The sequence below is a fragment of the Ictalurus furcatus genome, unplaced genomic scaffold (genome assembly GCF_023375685.1).
Source record: "Ictalurus furcatus strain D&B unplaced genomic scaffold, Billie_1.0 scf4, whole genome shotgun sequence".
NCBI lineage: Eukaryota > Metazoa > Chordata > Actinopteri > Siluriformes > Ictaluridae > Ictalurus > Ictalurus furcatus.
The window spans coordinates 925,075-941,379 of NW_026521053.1; the positions used below are offsets into that span (position 1 = coordinate 925,075).

Sequence of the window (16,305 nt, forward strand, 5' to 3'; positions counted from 1 at the left end):
CTCCACCACGTTGGCTGGAACCTGAAGCAGATCGGTGGAGGCTGACCTGTCAATCCTCTCATAATAGAGGTTAAAGGGCAGGTCAGGCTGGGGCTGTCCATTGACTCTCCACCCCAGTAAATCCAGACCATGAAGCTGCCCTGGCTGCGTGAACTCCTCCATAAAAAGTTCTGCAAATTGAGTGACATCCTGGAGGGCAGAGGACTCAGTGCTCACCAGCTGCTCCGCCCAGTCACGGGCCGGACCGCAAAACCTGGACACCAAGAACCCGATCCACTGTCTCTTAGTAGGCTTGGGATACGCCAGGCTGCAGAAATATTCCTGGCAGCTGAAGAGGAACTCCAGTGGGTAGCTGCTCAATCCCGCTGTCTCTGGCGGCAGTTCAACGGCGTACCGTTGAGGGAACTGCACGGACAAGAAATGTGAGGTCAGTAATCGGAACGTTTCCCGATAAGGTATTGTCCTGCTACTCCCATTGTAGCGTGATGTCTCCCCTGTCTTCCTGCTGCATCCATGTTACGGCAGAATATTCTGTCACATTTCGTGACGCAACGGAGATAAGGTAGGATGCAAGTGCAGTATGAACAGTTTTATTGAGAGACACACAGGCAGGTAAATCCAAACAGTAATCCACAAACATAATCCAGTAACATGCAAAGTTCAGAGGCCACGCCTCCTTCACTTTGACTGAGACACAGGACACACCTCCTTCACTATGACTGAGACACAAAGGCCACACCTCCTTCACTGGGACTGTCTCATATGCCACACCCCCTTCAATAGGAATGAGGGATGAACAGTGGTAAAGGAGACATATTTGATAATGTAAGTAGTAATAATCAGAACTCTGTGTGTGTGTGTGTGTGTGTGTGTGTGTGTGTGCGTGTGTGCAGCCTGTGCTGTCTCTGCCTTGCTGTGTGAGGTGGCAGAATGTGGAGGAGGAGAGATGGAGTTTGATGTTGCACTTGGTCAAGAGGAGCTGACTGAAACAAGCCTACAGCTTACACACCTACTGCCAGCTGGGTATATACCGGTGAGTCAGACCGGTAGCTCCAAAAGTATTGGCACCCATCGTGCAAATGCGCACCATTTATTAAATCATGTCATGATCTTAAACATACGGGGATTCTGTATAAAACAATATTTTTCTTAAGGAGTGCTTTATTTCCTGCAAACGTATTGGCTCTACTACAGATAACATTAGTCACCGCCTCCCCCACCACCAACAAATCAGGCCCAAAGCATCACTTTACAGATTTCACAATGGCTATCAGGTGCTTTTCCTTATATACAGTCCCCTTTCTTGATGATTTTCAAGGCTGAAAAGTTTAAACGGCCCACGTTGTACTCAATGCTGTTTTAAACTGCTAATATAGAGTTCCTTCTGAAACTACTGGAACAGACGATTCATTTGTTTGTGCTATACACCAAAAACATTTGGGTTTGAGATCAAACAATGGATATGAGATGAAAGTTCAACTTTTATTTCCTGGAAAAAGGAAATGTATAGGAACAGACAAGTCTTGAAGTAAGTTAAAATAAATAACACTTAATATTTGATGCGCATCCCTTGCTTGCAGTAACTGCATCAAGTGGTATGGCCTGTGTTTCTGCTCTCAAAGTGTCTGAGACCTTCACCCCTACCCTGTGGAGGCTGTTGTTGATGTCACTAACTGTTGTTTTGTTGGGTTCCTTCATAGCTCTCACAATGTTTGTCATCAGCTGCTGTTGTTGTCCTTGGCCGATCCATTCGGTGTCTGCTGCTCAGTACACCAGTGGTTTCTTTCTTTTTCAGGATATTCCATATTGTTGTAGTGGCTATGCTCCAATGTTTGTACAATGCCTCTGATTCTTTTTCCCTCTTTTCCTAGCTTCAAAATGACTTGCTTTTCTCCCATAGACAGCTCTCTGATCTTCATGTTGGCTTATCCTTTTTAACAACAGATGCAGTCTTCACAGGTGAAACTGAAGGCTAAAACCAAAACTAAGAGTAGATGTTCAGCGCTATTTATCATTTAAACAGTCAATCTAACAGGACACACCTGGGTAACAAGAAACACCTTTCAGTCACATGTTCCAGTATTTTTGCTCGCCTACAAATTGGCTGGTGTGATACAAAACGTGCTATGTTTTATGTCGGTTATCACATCTACATGTAAATACCAGGAAATAAAAGCTGAAACTCTCGTCTCATATTCATCTTTTGATCTCAAACTCAAATGTCTTCAGTCTACAGAAAAAAAAGAATTGGTCTTGTCGTTCCAGTAGTTTCAGAGGGGACTGTATCTTTCTGTCCATTTAAAAGTTGTTCGTTAATAAGAATCTTTCTCGTTCGAGCAATGGTAACAGTTCCTGTAGTTGTTGTGGCTGAAGTTTTCCCCGCTTCAGAAGTGGTGCTGTGATGGACTGATGATGTTTGTGTGTGTGTGGAAGATTTATATAAATATCTACTTATATAACTATCACGGACTTCCAACCCACAAGCAGACAAAACATTTGATCAGTTCAAAATAAGTCTGAGGCAAAGCAAACTAACAGACAGGCATCACTGCAGTGCCGTGACGCTGTTTTGTCTCAGAGGTTTGTCAGAACCGCTGTGTTCCCCACAACGCAGTGCAGAGTGCCCTAGAAAAAATGTTGACTAAATTCTTAGTGTATACTGACGACTGAGTGTTCTTCAGACTGTTTTCCTCATTATTTAAGTGCATTTCCTAAGTATTCACCCCACTTTCAACTTTCCGACACCCCATCCCCTAACCCCACCCCACACACACACACGTACACATTTTGTAGTGTTACCACCACCATGCTTCACAATGGGGATGTTGTCCTCAGGGTATTGGGTTTCTGCCAAATGGCGGACTCAGTCTCAGATAAGCTTTCCTCACACGTTTTCAGAGTCTCCGACACGTCTTCAGGTAAACTTCACACAGGATATCATACAAGTGTGCCATAAATATGTTTATTCTGTGAACAGCTTCTTCCACGGTTCCATTTGCGATCGCAGAAACGAAAGCAGAATCGAGCAAACGCTGCAATATTCGGAGCAGCTTGCAACGTTTTAAACTTACCGCAGATTTTGTGCAGATCTGGGCCAAGATTTCCTCTTCGATTCATGTCCGTCAACATGAGTAACAGCTAAAAGGTCTCGTTTACCAACAAACATCACCGCGAAAGAGCGCGCAAAACAATTTTGTGTGAAAAACAACGTAAATTTGAAAAAAGCCACAGAAAAATCGAGCATTTTGGGCCGCAATGATCACAATATAAATAAATAAATATATATAATGTATATAAATAATTATAAAAACCCTCCAAAATCCTGTACAGACTGGATTACAGTGTGTTTCTCTTGTACCAGGTGCTGATGGAGGACCGGCAGAGCGAGGCGGTGTACCTAGAGATCAGTCCTCTTTTCCTCCAGGCCGAGAACAAACACAAACTCTTCCAGTTCTTCTCGCAGTTCCTCTAAGGCTGACGCAGGAGAAACACACGTCTACACCGCTCTAGGTTTAGTTACAAAATATCTGTGTTTCTGGTAATTCGCTTGGAGCAAGATGTGTTCTTGAACGTGGACCTTTAAAAACTGCATTTGGTTTCTCTCTTTCTTATGAATGTAGTTAGGAAATGTTTGTTGTGGTTTTCAGTTTTGCACTGAAGCTATGAGCCTAATGTGCTGTAGCTAACAAGTAAAGCTTATATCTAGCGGTTTAGCATCATGAAACCTAAAGCATTATGCCTTTACTACTAGCAGCTAAAAATTCTTTATTTGTACAGATAGATTACTAAACCAGTGTGTGATGATTTAAGCGTTCAGTTTCCACACTGTTGACAGTTTAGAGCCTTGTAGCTCTAGTGCAAACTGAAGACTGAGCTCTGAGCTACATGTTGTGTGTTAAGTGTGTTAATGTCAGTCGATATAATGCTGATGGTAGGCTTTGAGTGAGAATATTGGTAGGATTTTGAGTTGATCAGAGCTGTTAACCAATAAGAGAGCAGGATATTGGTCATTGTATTCAGTTTAATTAGTGAGTGTTTGACAATGTTGGATTGTTAGGAAGTTAACGAGTTCTTCTCTGGTTTCTGTTTGATGAAAATTGTTGCTTTATAACGTTGCTTTGTTTGATTTGGAGAGACGAATACAGATTTTGTTCTGCACCGTCGCTCAATCCGGATCTTTCTTTTTCCACGTTCTCATACATGATGCTGTTAACGATGAGTGACGGAGCTCATGAACCACTGACCATCCAATCAGCCCCTGATTATCCGCTGGTAATGCCGCCAGCCCTCTCGGGACACCGTAGCAATCCCATAACCCCCCTCTTTCACCCCACACAAGTACATATATAGACAGACTCTTTCCACACGCAGCACGGCGAGAGAGATGCTGACGGACAGGGCTGATTACTATAGTGCACCAGGTGCTGAGTAAGATCTCAAGAGACACACACACACACAGGTGAACTGCACAAGGACCTCCTGCACACTCACGGAGAAGGCGATGGATAATGTCGAGAGAGATTCGCAGGTTGGACAACCCACTAATACAGTAGTGTTTCTCCCGAAACACTAGGCTCAACCCTGCTTATCTTCAGTGGGACGCCAGGCAAGAGCTGTAGGGAGAGATGGCTCTGGTTATGTATTTCTGCATTCAGTGATGGACTGGGAACCTGTTTTCTCGTAGCTGCCCTAACTGTTTAGGAGGGCGTGCTCCTCAGTGCAGAGGTACGCTTCTATATGGAGGCTCTATTCAATGACTGTACCCTGTGCTGTGATTGGCTTGCAGGTTTGGAGGCAGTGTATTTGAAGTGCCACTGCACTACGATAAGCCCGCCTTTGAGAGTGAAACTCGCAGCTAGGAGACCAGCAAAACACACTGTGACTGTAAACACACACACACACACATGCGTACATGTTCACATACACTATACATACATTTACAGTCACAGGTTTGGATTTAAAAATGCATTTTATTTAACTTCTGTGTGTGAGTTATTTAATGACCTCGTGCTGTGGTTAATGGGAGGAAAATCTCTCTTCTCTTTTATCTCTGGGGTGTGTGTACTGGAGAAACACACAGTTCACCAGCTCCCTCTGCTGGACATGTGTTGCATTACCTCTCTCTTTCTCGCACACACAGTCCGTATATACTGAATTTGCCATGTGACAGGTGTTCCTGGTTCAGTATGGGTGGAGCTTATGTGAATTTTTTTTCAACTTAATCATGTGACATCCGTTAGCTTTTCTTTCCACTTGTTCAGCTTGATCATCTATTTAATGCTGTATAGCGACTGCTGGGTAGGTAACGTTAATGTTCGCTATGTTAACTAGTGCTGTGGGTAGGTGAGGACCGGGTGGGTGTGAGACCCAGTTTCTGTCCCAATTTCTGTCCCAGTCTGGCCCGGCTCCTTCAGGAACTACTTTATCTGATGTGTATATCAGCTGCTTATTTCTTCTTGGCCTTTACACACAGTAAAGGTTTACTGTGCTGCAGTTCTACATGTCTTTATTCTTTTGACCATTAGGGGGTCTCCAATGTAAACCCTTGAGAAATTAAACATTTTCAACACATCTGTAATAAAGCTGCAACTTTTGGGGTTTTGAGGGTTTTTTTTTTTTTTTGGAGAGTTTTTTCAGGTTTGGAGGGTTTGAGGGGTTTTTGGACTGTTTTGGCGGGTTTTTTGGGTTTTGAGTTTTTTAGCATTTCGGAGGGTTTCAGAGGTTTTCTGAGTTTTTTTTAAATTATTTTTTTAGGGTTTTGGAGGGCATTGGAGTGTGATGATCATGGTGACAATGTTGATGATGTTGACGATGATGATCATGATGACGATGATGGTGACGATGATGATGATGACGATAGATGATGACTGTGACCATGATGATGACAGTGTTGATGACGTGATTATTATGATGATGACGATGAAGATGATGATGACGGCGATGATGATGATAACGATGGTGATGATGATGACAATGACGATGATATGACGGCGATGATGGTGACGATGATGATGATTACGATGATGGTGACGACGAAGATGACGATGATGGTGATTATGATTACGATGACGATTATGATTACGATGATGGAGATGACGGTGACTATGATGATGACGGCAATGAGGGTGACAATGATGGCAATGATGACAATGACGATGATGACGACGATGACGATTATGAGGACGATGATGGTGATGGTGATAATGGTGGTGATGATGGTGATGATGATCTGAAGTCTTTATTTTCTCCTACAGCGTGTATGAAGCAGTGCTGCATGGAGCAGATGACGGAATGTCATGGCTGAATGACATTCTGAAATATGGCTGAATGTAAGAATTTGTATTCAAAATTTCTGCAGAGTATGGCGATCTCCTTCATACAGAAGTCAGATGGTTGAGTAGGAGTAAGGTACTTCACCGTTTTATTTCCTTGGTGAGTGAAATTAAGGCTTTAATGGAACCGGGGGGGAGGACACTAACCTGTTGTCTGATGGCTGCTTGATCTTGCATTCTTGGCTGATGTGACAGAGAAACTGAATCAGCTCAATCTTCAGTTACAAGGTAAAGACAAAACCATATGTGATATGATCAGTGCTGTGAAGGTATTTAAAGCAAAACTGTCATTTTACCTTCAGCAATTGAAAAACAAAAGATTGCAACACTTCCCCTCATTGGTAAAGATAGAAAGAAAGCCATGCAAATGCAACCAAAGTTTTGGATGTACTCGAGTATTGTGACCTCCTGTCCAGGCTTGGGCAGGAATCTGAGGAAAGGTTCAGTGATTTTGAAAATCTTGAGATATGTGTGGCATTTGTTGCCAAGTCTTTCATGGAGATAAACATGGATCACATTTCAAAGCAGATGGCTGAACTGTTCAATGTCAATGCTGTAGAGATGGAGTTGGAGGTTATTAATCTCCAAAATCATATCCAGCTGAAATCTCAGCAACATTCACAACATTTCTGGAGACTTGTAGACCCAGAAAACTACAAGAACATTCACCAAGCTGCCTTCAAAGCATCTGCTTTATTTGGATCTACAGACCTTTGTGAAGCAGCGTGTTCTGATATGAACGTGATCGAATCTAAATTCAGAACAAGACTGACAGATGAACATTCAAATAATTGCATAAGAGTGAACCTAAGTGCATACACACCAGCATATACCTCCCTTGTGGAATCAATGCAGTGTCAGTCAGCTCATTAACTGTAAATAAGTGTGAATGCACTTCATGTCATATTGGATATTCTGTGTTTGCAAACAGCAAAGAAGCACTAAGAAAACAAGTGGGAAGCCTGCGGCACATTATGTTGACCCATTTATTTTCAGGTAGGTGATTCCTTCCTTTTGTGCCAACTACCATAAAGCACCTCAAGAAACTCCAAGTTATAATCCGTGTATTGGCCAGGAATCGAAGCCGGGTCAACTGTTTGGAAGGCAGCTATGCTCACCTCTATACCACCAATGCCACGCTAGGCAATTCAACTCTGCTGAGCAAAAGTTTAAGTATGTGCTCTTCTCATCAGCAGACCATAGGCAACAGCTAAAGGGAGCTCCTGCTGTGGTTTCTGTAGTGTAGTGGTTATCACGTTTGCTTCACATGCGAACGGTCCCTGGTTCAAGACCCGGCAGAAACACACTAGAACTTTTGAACTTTGCTTTAATAACTGACCGGTTGTCATCACCGTAGGATCAGGTCCTCTAGGAACAGCCGGAAAGCGAGACCTTGGACAGAGCAGATTTCCTTCTTTTGTGCTTTTGTAGCAAAGCAGTTAACATCTGCTTACAAAATGAAAGGGAGTCTCTGGTTTTCCACAGAAAGGGGAAGCCTGGCTCTTTTGTTGCTCAATAAGAGTCTGTGCGTGACTGGAAAATTTTCCGTAAAGTACTGGTCGCCAAATTCACCTATCGGCAAGAGGTCTACGCCCGGAAAAGGCTGGGAGCAGTTTCCCTTCCATTGAGCTTTTGTATCAAGGCAGATAACAGCTGGTTGCAAAATCACAGGCAGTCTCTGCTTTTCCACTGAACGTGGAAGCCTGGCTCTTTCCTTCATCAAGAAGACAAGAGTAATGATGCGCTTGACTCGAGGTTGCAGCTTGTAATTCCCCACCTCCAAGCGGGAAAACGCAAAGCAAACGCACCCTCAACTTGAAATTGCCATTCGTCAATAGTGGGAAGACTTCTCATCTACCAGTTCCTTCCCTGTTCATTGAGTGACGTCGAGTCAGCATGACAGATTCTGAACTCACAAAGTGGCACTTACCTCAGTGGTTATTTGCTTTAGATCAGGGTTGTCCAGTCTTATCCAGAATGGGCCAGTGTGGTTGCAGGTTGTCATTCTAACCAAGCAGAAGCCACACTTTAGTCTATTGAAAGACAAGATCAGCAGATCCAACAATTGGAATCAGGTGTGGCTCCTGCTAGATTGGAACGAAAAGCTGAAGATTGGACAACGCTGCTTAAGACCAATCAGCATATAGACATATTTGCTTATTAAATATAAAACATTGACTATATAGATGGCTGATTGCGGAAAATGTACACCTCTCATCACAGTTTGCATGCTAGCTTGTCGCTAACAAAAGACAGACACGGAGAGACCGCATGTTCTTACATTTTCGCCCCTGTTCACGGGTCAAACGTGCCCTGACGGATAATGATGTGTTTACAAACAGCAAAGAAGCACTAAGAATTCAAGTGGGAAGCAGAAAGAGTTGTAGGAGGCCTGCCAAGAAGCCTATGGCACATTAGGTTGACCCATTTATTTTCAGGTAGGTGTTTCCTTCCTTTTGTGCCAACTACCATAAAGCACCTCAAGAAGCTCCAAGTTACAATCCGTGCATTGGCCGGGAATCGAACCCGGGTCAACTGCTTGGAAGGCAGCTATGCTCACCTCTATACCACCAATGCCACACTAGGCAATTCAACTCTGCTGAACAAAAGTTTAAGTATGTGCGCTTCTCATCAGCAGACCATAGGCAACAGCTAAAGGGCGCTCCTGTCGTGGTTTCTGTAGAGTAGTGGTTATCACGTTTGCTTCACATGTGAAAGGTCCCTGGTTCGAGACTGAGCAGAAGCAAGCTGGAAGTTTTGAACTTTGCTTTAATAACTGACCGGTTGTCATCACGGTAGGATCAGGTCCTCTAGGAACAGCCGGAAAGCGAGACCTTGGACAGAGCAGATTTCCTTCTTTTGTGCTTTTGTAGCAAAGCAGTTAACATTTGCTTACAAAATGAAAGGGAGTCTCTGGTTTTCCACAGAAAGGGGAAGCCTGGCTCTTTTGTTGCTCAATAAGACTCTGTGCGTGACTGGAAAATTTTCCGTAAAGTACTGGTCGCCAAGTTCACCTATCGGCTAAAGAGGGCTACGCCCGAAAAAGGCTGGGAGCGGTTTCCCTTCCATTGAGCTTTTGTAGCAAGGCAGATAACAGCTGCTTGCAAAATCACAGGCAGTCTCTGCTTTTCCACTGAACGTGGAAGCCTGGCTCTTTCCTTCATCAAGAAGACAAGAGTAATGATGCGCTTGATTCAAGGGGTAGGGGTAGACATGGCCAGGGAATAAGAGAAACAATACAGAGCAGCAAGTAGTTACACAGACTCCTGAATGTTCTCAGTAACCATACATTTCATGTAAACACCAACCAGAAAAACTGAAAATATATGTACACACTGTATTTCACAATAATTAACAATGGTCAAGTCCATCAATAACGCAAATGTCCAAGTCTGTTAAGTTCAGTACCCCAACTAAACTTTCTAAATCTTACGGTTCGGTCCCCATTTGGGCGCCACTCTGTAGCGTGGTACCTTATGGGGTTTGGATGCCAGACAGTTCAAATTAACAGTCACTTATAACTTATAATTTGGACATCACTCAGAATAAGGCTACTCAATTCTTACAAAATAAGTTTATTATTATTTATGCAATAAACATAAGAAAATACAGATCGTTTCAGTCATAGAAACCGAAATAATGACAACCAAAAAGTTCCCCTATGTGGGATTAATAAATGCACCCATAAGGAAACAAGGCTCTATTCATGAAAGAAAATTTTCACACACAAAAGGCAGAAAAAAAAACATTTAACCCCAAAATAATTCTTAACCAAAACAAAAAAGTTGTTCACTTTAAAAGCTGCACTTCAATGGCGGTGATTTAGGCGTATGGGAGTTCGTGAACCCGAAAGCATGGGAAACCGGCAGTCAGATTCCGCTTAACACTCGGAGTTCTTTACAGACAGTAACATCCAACGATTTAAACATACTGGTTCTCCACAAAAGTATTAAAGAAAGGATCTCAAAACCGTGATGTGCCTCCGAACCCTCAAAACTCCGCTCGCTCGTTTATTCACCTTGGCAGAATATTCCCGAAGTGTTCGCCAGCCTCCTGAATCAATATCCACAAGGTTATAATCCACAGTAAGAGCATTAGCATGGTCCTTGGCAAACGCACACCATCAGTTCCGCCATTCCCACCTGGCTCTCATTTCCGCGTCCCGCTTTCTCTCACCTAGTCACCTGTTCTTTTCATTGCTTCCTAAGACCCCACCCTTCTCTTCATCTCTTTTTTTACTTCCGTTAATTAAAACACCACGGAGTGGAACGGACTCCGCTTCTGCGTCACTAAATGGTAAAATGGTAAATGGCACACTTATATAGCGCTTTTATCCAAAGTGCTTTACACTGTGTCTCATTTACCCATTCACACACCAACGGTAGCAGAGCTGCCACGCAAGGCGCTAACTTGCCATCGGGAGCAACTTGGGGTTCAGCATCTTGCCCAAGGACACTTTGGCATGTGGAGTCATGCTGGCTGGGAATCGAACCGCCAACCCTACGATTAGTGGATAACCCGCTCTACCACCTGATCCACAGCCGCCCCTGTCACTGTGCAGCTATCTGTTACAAATGAATGGGAAAATATCCTTGGCATCCCTGCAATTCAAGGATGTTGTAATTGGTAAGTTGTGATGTCAAAAGTATCTGTACCAAGTTGATACTAAAATTTTAAAAAGAATGATACGATAAGTTTTTTTTTCAGTACCGGCAGTACCAAGTATTCTCCTGCTTTCTGATTGACTTTCTTTTGTAGGTATTAATTAACCGTGATTTCCACTCAGCCATCTTACTGGAATTTGTGTAGGTTAGGAATAAGACTGAGGATGGAGTTGTACAGTTTTGTAGTGTGTATCATTTGTAAATATTGTTAACTTCTTTACCATAGCCATGCTGAGGGAGGTGTTGACTAAATTAGAGATGGTGCTGGACCAACAAACCACTGAGCTTGCTTCAACTACAGGTGTTCCAGGTGCAGTCTTTGGATACTGATGAAGATTTACTGCCCTGCAAGATCTTCCTCAACTGCATAGTCTGGAGCGAAGGATGCAACAGAGCCCAGATTGCAAGCAAAAACTGGTGAGAATTTTTTTCTTTTTTTGTTAACAATTGCTTGCACAATTACACAGCGACTGAGAGTGTTTGTTTTCTCAAGGTGACACACTCGTACTCAAAGCACAACATTCAACACCACTTTGATATGAGGGAACAGTTATGACCTAATCTTTGGTAGAGGAGCAAAACATGGAAAGCACACAGGGCAGGGTAACTGCAGGAGTAGTGAGAAGCACTGACACAGTTGACAAGGCAATACATGCTTATTAATCATTTATATTTTATATTATTTTATATTATATTATTGTTTTAAAAATCATCGGTTTCGGGTAAACTGGTTGGCGCTTATTGACAGGGCAGATGTGCTTGACTGCACCTGGCGCATATTGAAGAGGGTGATTGCTAACTCCCTGGCAAAGAACCTCAATTGGAGGGGAGTCAATGGAAAGACTTCACTGGCCGCTCTCCAACTTGGAGAGGTCATGATTGGTAAGTATATCTGTTTACATACAGAATTAGCTGTCTCTCTCAGATGATATGTAAGGGGTAATAGCTAGATGTGCATTAAACGATTTTAGTGCATGATGTGGAGGAAAAGAACCACTCGTTCAAATCGTCACCTAGCCATGGATTACCCCGCTTATACCATGGTCTTTCCACAATTAATAACATTAAAGCTGTCATTGATTTTAGAAGCACAAACTTTGATTAGAAGTTTAAAATGACAGTTAATTTCTATTAGTTAGGTCGTTAGATCTGGAATTTTGCCCGATATAAATCAGACACAGAGATAAAGTAGTGTGATGAGATTACATTTATTTGAATGAATTGACAGATATCTATCAGAGACAGAGAGATTAATCATGTATGAATTTCCTGCATCATGTGCCTCTCAGCAGTCAGTCAGTGCGTTTACATGGACAACAACAATCCACTGTTAACCCGATTAAGACGATACTTTGATTAAGAAACTACCATGTAAACAGCAATTTTTAATTACCTTAATCTGATTAAAGTCAAGTTACTCGAAGTAAGCACTAATCGAATTAAGACATGTCGAGTACTCCTGTTTTAGTCGCATTATCAACGTGTATTACAGACATGTAAACACCTGAATCACATTATTAACGTCATGTGAGTTTTCACCGCATTTTGTGACAGGACACGTACACACACGGCAGTGCTCAACATTTTACGGCGAACAAGAGAGCACGGCTGCGTCCCAAACCGCATACTTGCCTACTATAGGCCTGTAGTGGGGAAAATACATCTATCTCGGCTACTATGGAGACGCTAAGTGCACGGTTTGGGATGCAGCTCAGGGCTTCAAGCAGTTGTCTATTTGCACGTACAGCATGACAAATAAATAGCTGCGCTTAAAGCGTTCATAAAAAAATTAAATAAAAACACCCAAAACTGTATACTATACCATAACGAAGACGAACTGTATGTTGATATGTGAAATTCTGGAGGGACGTCGGACGGCGTGGCGCGGTGACGTAATGACGCGGGCTGTTAATCTAATTATGTTCTATAACATGTAAAATGGGAACATGACAGGAGTATTCTAAAAGCGACTCATGTAAACACCTTAATCACGTTATTATCTTACTCAGAGTAAGGTCAATAATTAGATTACTGCTGTCCATGTAAACATAGTCAGTGTTGCGCAGCAGTAGTGTAGTAAAACTGAGAGTTGAATTACTTCACAAACAGTGATGGTAACACCTCATTGCTGAGAAATATAATGTAACTTTTCACCAGCAAAGCTATTTTTTTTGTTAAAGTTGCAGACAGCGCCGGCAAGAAGTGTCTGTGTGTACGAATGTGTGTTCACGAATGTCTCTGTGTGCTCGAGTGTCTGTGCGTGTGTGTGTGTTTGTGTGTGCATGTAGGCTGCGTGTTGATTTAGAAATGCTCACAGTGATCAAACTGACTGGAACTACCTGTGCAATAAACGGTTATAATGCACACCTTCCAGCCATTCAGAATCCAATATTCACACTGACCATGGTATAAACGTAATTAATGCTTAAGATTTATAATAACCTTACGATATGTATTGCTTTCTTCCAATGTTCATAGAAACCTCTTCACGGCTAAAGCTGCAGAGATGGAGGTCGAGGGGACCATGAAGAGGTGGCTCCAGCTGGCATCAGATCGAGAGTGCGGGCGCAAGAGAAGACTTTTGAAAACTTTTGCAAAAAGAAGGTATTTAGAGTGTTTTAACTGTGGTGTCTTTGTTAATTTGTTAAAATGTTCATATTATAGTCTATTTTTGATTGTTTATAAAAGTCCTTGCGGTTTTTAAGTGGTTGAAATTGTGTGTGTGTGTGTTGGTAGCTGGGTGGGTATACAGTTGCGGTTGGAAGTTTACATACCCCTTGCAGAATCTACGAAATCTTAATACTCTTAACAAAATAAGATTGATCATAAAAATCCTAAGTTTCTTATTTAGTACCACCATGAATAAGCTATTTCACATAACAGATGTTTACATATAGTCCACAAGATAATAGCTGAATTAATCAAAATTACCCCATTCAAAAGTTTACACACGTTTGATTCTTAATACTGTGTGTCGTTACCTGAATGATCCACGACTCTTTTTATGTGTTATGATAGTTGTTCATGAGTCCCTTGTTTGTCCTGAGCAGTTAAACTGCCCACTGTTCTTCAGAAAAATCCTCCAGGTCCTTCACATACATTGCTTTTCCTGCATATTTTAGCCCTTTCCAGTAGAGGTTATATGATGTTCCGATCCATCTTTTCACACTGAGGACAACCGAGGGACTCGTACACGACTATTCCAAAAGGTGCAAACATTCACTGATGCTCAAGAAGGTTACAGCATGCATTAAGAGCCTGGCTGTAAACGTTGTAAACAGGATGATCATGTAAATTGTTTTGGCTTCTGGGATACTTCTTCTATGCTGTATTAACCATCTTTCTGTAATAAACCTTTTTCACCTCAGAGGACGAGTCTGCGAGTGTTGTCTAATTTCCACGACACAACTCAGTTTTTACATTTTTTAATTTTATTTTTAAAAAAATAATTAAAATTCAATAACCTTTTGACTGTATGAGGTACCGGTAAATGAGAAAAAACATAGTAAACACTTGGCTCCCAGTAAAATCTCGCATTAACTATAAAATACTTTTATTAACCTATAAAGCACTAAATGGTCTCGCGCCACAATATCTAAGCGACCTTTTGGTTTTATATGATCCGCCACGCCTACTTAGATCAAAAGATGCAGGCTATTTGACGGTACCTCGAATAGTGAAGGCTACAGCAGGGGGAAGAGCTTTCTCTTATAGAGCCCCACAGTTATGGAACAGTCTTCCTATTAGTGTTCGGGACTCAGACACAGTCTCAGTGTTTAAGTCTAGGCTTAAAACGTATTTGTTTACTCAAGCCTACCCTGACTAGATTCTGTTCTACTACTTCGCAGTCATAATTATCTTTTTTCTCCCTCTCTCCTTTCGCCGAGCCCCACATGAATTTATGGAGATACTAGAGATCCAGATCCTTTCTGCCTCTGGATGGAGCTCAAATCTTCTCTAATTCCAGACTGCTGGGACTACGGCTGCTCCTAAGGCCATACAGACTTCATATAAATCCATAATGAACTTTTTCACACTATCTGTTGTTACCCAGATGAGGATGGGTTCCCTTCTGAGTCGGGTTCCTCTCAAGGTTTCTTCCTCTTAAAACATCTTAGGGAGTTTTTCCTTGCCACCGTCGCCACTCAGTGGCTTGCTCAGTTGGGATAAATTCGCACCTTTAATATCTGTATACCATGTTGATATTTCTGTAAAGCTGCTTTGAGACAATGTCTATTGTAAAAAGCGCTATACAAATAAAATTGAATTGAATTGAATTGAATAGTACTACTTTCATAAAATGTCATGTGCAGCTTGATGCTAATTATAGTAATGTATAGTAATTCTGAGTCTTGAACAGTAAACTCTCAAGTGTCATTGTCATGTCACAGCAAACCAGCGACTCTGTTTCCCAGAATGCACCTCAGACTACAAACATGGCAAACACAAACTACAACTCCAAACCAACACACCGACATTGTTAACCTTCTCCAGAATACTAATCAGACAAACCTGTTACCAATGAACCCACTACATTAGAGAAGGAAATACTGGATGTGAAGTGTATTAGTGCTAGTGTGTGCATAGACTATCAGTTTAGATACTGACCCTGAACACTACTAACATGCAGTGCTTTCTTGGGGTGGTGCTGAAGTTGGAGTTGAACCGGTAAGAAAGATATTAGAGAGAGGCTTCTTTACACTCCTGAGGATGTTCAATTAGAACCTGCACCAAACTCACCTGATTCAAGTCATCAGCTAATTAAGCGGCCTGCACGAGCTGAGGTGGGTGCTTTAGAGCAGATAAAACACCAAATGTGTTAGATAAGAGTTCAGAGCCTGTGTTCTAGACACATGATTTAGAGTGGAGACTTAGGCTTAGACCTGAGCTTTGGAGTTATTCTGATTATAGGTTTCAGTGAGGAAGTGACTGAAGTTAAGGAGAGGAACTGAAAATAAAGTTATAGTCTTTCTGAGTAAACAGAATAAGGCTATATTATTGTTCCCCGGGGGAAAAAAAAAGAAACTCGTAGAAGCGCTGATGAAATACATATACATAACAAAAACTGCTAGGAAAAAAAAAACTCAGAACATTTGCTTAGCCTAATACGTTTTTTTCCATCTGCACAAAATTATTTCAGCAGCCGCTTTTGCGATAAAAAGACTTAAAGTCGAGGGTCCCTGTAAGTATCTACGGGGGGAGAGAGAGAGAGAGAGAGAGAGAGAGAGAGAGAGAGAGGAGCAGTGAACCATTGACATCATGTACAGAGTTAGCATGAAGGTGTGATTGACAGTTTTTAGAAATCACTT

At 42.0% G+C, this 16,305-nt stretch overlaps 1 protein-coding gene, 1 long non-coding RNA gene and 2 other non-coding genes across 5 annotated transcripts in view; 2 read left to right on the forward strand and 2 right to left on the reverse strand.

Annotated features, from left to right (window-relative positions):
* The window catches only part of LOC128604858 (NACHT, LRR and PYD domains-containing protein 3-like), a 440,358-nt gene that overhangs the window by 236,620 nt on the left and 187,433 nt on the right, over nt 1–16,305 (reverse strand). The gene's annotated exons all lie outside the window — the stretch shown is intronic.
* Nucleotides 7,564–7,636, forward strand: trnav-cac (transfer RNA valine (anticodon CAC)). Its single transcript has one exon. It is a non-coding gene; the product is annotated as a tRNA-Val (tRNA).
* Nucleotides 8,838–8,909, reverse strand: trnag-ucc (transfer RNA glycine (anticodon UCC)). The gene has a single exon. It is a non-coding gene; the product is annotated as a tRNA-Gly (tRNA).
* Nucleotides 10,528–15,807, forward strand: LOC128604870 (uncharacterized). Its single transcript, XR_008385347.1, has 3 exons — nt 10,528–11,878; nt 13,475–13,600; nt 14,119–15,807. It is a non-coding gene; the product is annotated as an uncharacterized LOC128604870 (long non-coding RNA).